We start from the raw sequence: 6,313 nt of genomic DNA on the forward strand, positions 1-6,313 counted from the left end.
TATAACTGTATTATTGTATATTTACATTTTATATTTTATATATCACTGCTGTGCAGCGACAGGATACTAACTAAGGACAGTAACAGAGGCAATGCTCCAACAAAGAAAGATGCCACCATCTGAACTAAATAATCAAGACCAAATCAGGAACACGTGCATTGGAACAGGTAAGCAAAAGTAGGTAGAAACAAAATGTAACAGAGCAGGAAGTTATTATAAAATAAGGGCATAGAAACATTAATCATGTCATTATGAGTTCTAAATTTCATTTTGTAGGTGCAATAGTATGCAATATTACACAGCCAAAAGAAGGTCACTAATGGGAAGAAACAACTTGCATCATAGTGTTTTGACTGACACTTCATATCTACGATGCTTCCAATCTGAAAGACAAGACAGGGAGCGAAGTCTTGAGGATAATTTGAAGTGACACTGCACAACGTTGGTATGATTTGTTAGGCTACTTCGTTATTATATATATTATATATATATACAGCGGAACCTTGGTTAGTGTCAATCAGTTACAGGGGGTCTGATTTAAGCTAAAATGTACCCAAGCACACCAATTTCTTCCACCTTGATTTAAGACGTGACTGTTGACAAAGATGGCTTAAAACACAAAAAGGCAAATAAAAAGCTAAACACACACAGTTATTCCCTTTGAGGGATATTCTTGATGACTGAGAGACTATTTGTCTGTCAAATTAGGACAATTCAAAGTGTACAACCTACGGGGCATTGGACTTTTCAAATTCCAGAATAATAAGTCATGGAAGTGATGATTATTTATTTGATAAAGAGCTCCAGGCTCACATATGTCAAAGCTGAATTTGTGAAAGAATGAATTTGACCATTTTCATATCAACCACCCAGCAGCATGGTGGAAGCTTAACCCCAGATTGTCCATTTCAGGTCCGCCCCCACTGCGTTGTATAATCCGCTAACCCTCACCCAATGGCCCCTCTTTGTCCTTGCTTAAAACGAGGACATTTTTTTTCTGCTTAAGCTCTCCACTGACCCCATGAACTCAAAATGACATTTTCCCGGGTAATCGTTGCTATTTCAGTTGAGCCACATTCCGTTTTATCCAAAGTTGCATTTTTTTGTTTGAAATTTTGCCTTTTACTTAACACAATTGGTCCTTGCATGACAGAGACTCTATCATTATGTGTCCATCAGTGGCTGTTATGGATCAGGTCCATGCCCACACACTCAATCAAGCTATCATTCCAGAGACTTGTTGTTTATGGTTTTGTATATCCCTCTAAAAGCAAGTCAGGCATATCTTAAAGGTGGGACCATACTCCATATTTATGAAATTGGCTCTGTGTGAAATTGATTTTTGCCTAATGGATCCCTGCATGGGTGCTCCTCCTGATACCGCTGCCTCAGCTTATTGGCATTGGAGTCGCACGAAGGACGAAAGGGGAAGAGATAAATAAACGCAAAAATAATGGCTTGAAAATTAAAGGGAAACAGGACTTAAATGAGAAAAAAAAATAGCCGGAGGTGCCATTGATTGAAATAGTAATGATTTATTTGGTTTTTTGGGGGCAAACAAAAGCCAAGGTACCAATGTATCATAAACTGTTCAAATCCAACAAGGTACAATAATTATGGCAGCCTAATATTTGATAATGCAGAACTAACAATTGTCTAACAATCGCTCTGCTTTAAACTTAAATTTAAACAATGAAAAGCATACGCAAAGCGGTGTATTAGTGCCTTTTGACATTGCAATTTTGATTTTTTTAAAGCCGTCCCTCTTTTTTTAAAGGTAGCCATAGCTACCTGCAGCCAATTATGCCACAAACTGGGGGGTCTCATGCGTTGGATGAGACCACCTTCGCTGAGAGTCAAAGCAAAAGGCTCATACACTGTTATATATTGTGTGAAGCCAGTGAAATATTGCAAGTGTCGACATCTAAAAGTTCTGGTGCTATTATCAGTAGTAAACTAATAAACATGGGTATAGAGTTCTGCTTCTTCCTACTCCTTTTCTGACATGTTGACTTGACAATGTAACCACATAATAGTTTGTTCAGTGCAATACTATACAAAAACAGAGTCAGTGCAAGATAATAGAGGCGCAATTTTGCCCCAAGATTTTCCCAGAAAACCGAATCAAACAAAATTAAGGATGTATGAAAACCAAGGTTTCATACCAGAACTACCAAATAAAGTAAATAATAATAATAGTAATAGCGGCCTGCTTTTAAAAGAGTTAGACCATGGGACAGAAAACCTTTAAAGCAAGTTTCAAAATTGAAATCAGACACGAACTTCAGACAAGTGATGACGAAAGGTTTAGAAGTAAGAGTAAGCCAAAGAAGATGGAGGAAGTAAGGGAATATGTAATGGATAGATGGAGCTGTAAGTCCCATCTCTCTGTGCCCTGTCTTTCCTCATCCATCCTCACTGTGTTGACAGCAGTCTGCCAAGCGGAACAGCACCCGCCTATCAGGTAATTCATATTCTCTTCCTGCACAGCCCCCCTACCACCAGTATGAGGGCTGCAGTACACACATGCACTAATCGACAATAGCATGATAGGACACAAAAAAAGCAAGATGGAGATTATTAAGTGATGATTAATATTCTTGCAGCATATACAATATAGAAAGATTTTGGTCTCAACATTTTATGTCATACACAACAGTCCTGATCAGAAGTTTACATACTGCTAAATAATCTACTTTTAGGTTTCAGCTAAGGTTCCTTAACACATAGGATGTCTAAAGTTTTTTTTATTGACCCACGGCACTAAAACTAAATAAATACCATAAAAAAATATAATAAAAATTGTTGTAATTTAATATAATGTCATTTAAAGACATATAATTTAACAAGCACACTAAAAAAACTAAACAAGTTTGGAAGAATCAGAAGTAATTTTGGAAGAATAAAGTCAAAATATTATGAGAAAATATTTTTGTCACATAAAGTTGAAGACATTTTGAAAAGTTGTAATAGTATTTACAAAAACAATGAATAAAAGTAGTAATTTTTTGGAAAATTGCATTGAGGAAAACATTATAATGCTTCAAGAATATAGTCAAAATATTATGGCAACAAGCTTATTTATTTATTTAAAATAAAAAAAAAAACAGCAGCAAAAATTGGGGAAAAAAGAGTAAGGTCTAACGTTCATAGTAATAATGTTTTTTCACCTATATCACAAAGCTGAAATGGACATTTTTATCGAAATATATGTAACGTCTTAGCTTATCTACATGTCTGGTTGTACAAATCATCAAAGCGGCTGTTGCATCCTTTCATTTTTCAGTATGTGGTCCTCGGGGGAAAATGTTTGGACACCCCTGCTGCATCGTTTCTCCAGTTAGTCATTTTCCCCCAAAACTATCCCCTATAATTTACTCCGTGGAGACCACATTCATCCCGGACTCACCACTCATTCTTTTATAAGTTCCCAACGTGAGCCACCAGAGCAGAGTAAATTTGTCTTTTTTATTTTCTTCTGACTCCAACTAAGGGTCTTTAAAGTATGGTTGATGTAGAGTCACAGTGCAGGAAATGAAAAGTTTCCTTACAACATTTTAATTAGCCTTCCCCTCCTAAGTTTCTCCCAACGCACCCCCCTCCTCCCCCCTCTCTCTTCCTGTCACACTATTCATTCTTTGCAATGCAGCAGACGTCTCAAGTAATCTTAGCCACTGGATGAGGACAGATTGTGGGCTTCAGTAGCATAGCGTAACCAATAGGTGATTGGATTGAGAATAATTCCCTCTAATGACGAGGCCAGCTCAAGGCTGTTAGTGGTAATTAGAACACAGTACGTGTGAGGAACCAAACACAGCTTTTGCCTCCCGATGCGCCACTGGAGGCCAGGAAGCAGCGCACGTACAGTACGAGCACATCACCACTCAAAATGAGAGCCGTATTCAAGGACAAGCATTCAGCATAATAAAGTCATTACTAAACATGAAGTAGATGCTGAAGAAAAACTCACAATTATCTGTGAATAAAAAATGAACAATAAAAGATGTGTAAAGGCTATTTCGACTCTTTTGTCTTTTTTTCTGCTTCTTGGGACGGCATAGTTGTGGGAGAAGTAGTCAATGGCCACACAATTGAAAGGTTTTCAATTTGTATTGGATTCTTATCATCAATGAGGAAGAATGATGAGTGCTCTGCGCTAGAGCAGGGGTGTCCATTCATGATCCCTCTTCACCCGCGGCTTCTATTTTTTGTCACTTTCTACAAAAGCAACAGCAAATATGCAAAAAAAATAGCAGTAATTTTACAAGAATAAAATATCATATCACGTTAAGATAAAAAAAAAGTCAGAATCTACCAGAAAAGGTCCTAATTTTACGAGAATATTATGAGGAAAAATAAAGACAATTCAGTAGCATTGAATTGGTAATATTATGAAAAACAAAACAACAAATACAATTGTCATTTTTGGAAAATTAAGTTCTGCAAAAAGTTATTATGTTGCAAAGATAAAGCTAAAATATGATGGCAATAAAGTCATAATTAAAAGAAGAAGGAACGTTTAAATCAACAGCAAAGAAGGTGTAGTTTGATGGGAATAAACTTATAATATGAAGAAAAATATATATAATTTTAGTAGCACAGAGTTATATGAAATAAAAAAATACAATATTGTTTAAAAGTCATAATATAAGAAACAAACAAACCAAGGTCAAGTTGTAATTTTTGGTAATTATTATATTATTATTATTATTATTATTTTTATTTTATTATTATTATTATTATCATTATCATTATCATTATCATTATCATTATTATTATTATTATTATTATTATTATTATTATTATTATTATTATTATTATTATTATTATTATTATTATTATTATTATTATTATTATTATTATTATATTGGATTGTAGTCTAAGTATTATGACAAAAGAATGGCTGAACAATTGAACCAAAATTACATTACAAAATGACATTTCATGTTTTTTCACCGACATTGTACAACATACATCATACAAATTGCTGTGTGCATTTTTTGCTATGGACACTAACCAAAACAATCCCTTCCTGAAGTGTCTACATAGTTTTGAGTGCACGTCGACGGTAATTTCCTTCAATACTTGTTTGTCAGACTCTAAAATTGTTTTTCAGACCAGTGAAAGACATTCACCTCTACCTGCTAGTGGCTGTTTTCCCAGCCTGAAAGAGGCCTGAGGCATTGGCAGGAGCTTGGCATGGCTCAGCGACCCTGTCTGCTGCTGCTAACTGGCACGTGCGCCACCATTGGTGAGTCGCAAACCACCGACCAGGCACACATGTTACATGTGTGTTGCCAAGAAAGACATTTCCGCACCCCTGCCGCACATGCTGTCATGTGAAATCAGCAGAGCGTCCCTCTGTCAACCTGTGTCTCCAGCTTTCCCTTACACCTGCAATTATACGTGCACTCTGTACACATATAGAGCTAGTGACTTATTCAAACAGAAGCGTGCTGCTGTAAGAAACAAACAGATGCTGCGACACACACACACACACATACTCAAGGTGTCATGCAAAATCATGCAAATAAACACCCACATGCGTAGATGCATTGACAATTGCTCTCATAATAGCGGGCAGATTGTGTTTCAGAGTGTTGGGAGTCTCACCAAATGATGCGTGGCTGTGGTTGTATAATCATAAAGCTCGACCGCCGTCCCCTGTGTGGGAGTGCAAGCAGACTATGCGAAATAGTAGCACTTCAGATGCACTTTTTAATGACGGCTCGCCAGATGCTCAATGGAATGCTCAATGGAGCTGATCAGAGATAGCAAAGGTCCTTGTCTACCCACAATTCCCACCTCTGCCAGCAGGGAGTTGACCACTCATAGCAGTCAGGCGGGTCGTTGCGGTCTCAGGAGACGTGCAAGAGGACAGATGTTGAACTTATAACCTTTCAAAATTTGTTTGATTGTTCGTGAGCAGGGATTTTCAAATAGTGGATTACAGACTAGGGATCGACCGATATGGTTTCTTTGGGGGCCGATGCCGATACCGATTTTTTTCCATCACCCTCAGCCGATGGCCAATTTTGCTTGGGCCGATATTTGTGGCCGATTGTTTTGCTTTTGATCCCTCAATTTACATGAAAAAATGACCATGATAACAAACCGATTTTTTTCCATCACCCTCAGCCGATGGCCGATTTTGCTTGGGCCGATATTTGTGGCCAATTTTTTTGCTTTTGATCCCTCAATTTACATGAAAAATTGACCATGATAACAAATATTACATGTTTAAACTAATATTTATTGAAATGTAAACACTGAACACAATAGAATTCAGCTTTCTTAAACACACATTTAAACG

The 6,313-nt window shown here is 37.0% G+C and overlaps 1 protein-coding gene across 5 annotated transcripts in view; it reads left to right on the forward strand.

The window, feature by feature from the left end:
- cps1 (carbamoyl-phosphate synthase 1, mitochondrial) overlaps positions 1-5,241 on the forward strand; it is a 46,884-nt gene extending 41,643 nt beyond the window's left edge. For 3 of the 5 annotated variants that reach the window (XR_009131669.1, XR_009131672.1, XR_009131673.1), the window contains one exon: positions 57-1,475. The gene's annotated coding sequence lies outside the window, so the exon portion shown is untranslated. Of the gene's footprint in view, positions 1-56; positions 1,476-5,116 lie in introns of those variants that run through there. The other 2 variants (XR_009131670.1, XR_009131671.1) reach the window with 2 other exon arrangements.
- The last annotated feature ends 1,072 nt before the right edge of the window (positions 5,242-6,313 follow it).

Source organism: Doryrhamphus excisus, chromosome 9, assembly GCF_030265055.1.
Source record: "Doryrhamphus excisus isolate RoL2022-K1 chromosome 9, RoL_Dexc_1.0, whole genome shotgun sequence".
In the NCBI taxonomy this organism is placed as follows: domain Eukaryota; kingdom Metazoa; phylum Chordata; class Actinopteri; order Syngnathiformes; family Syngnathidae; genus Doryrhamphus; species Doryrhamphus excisus.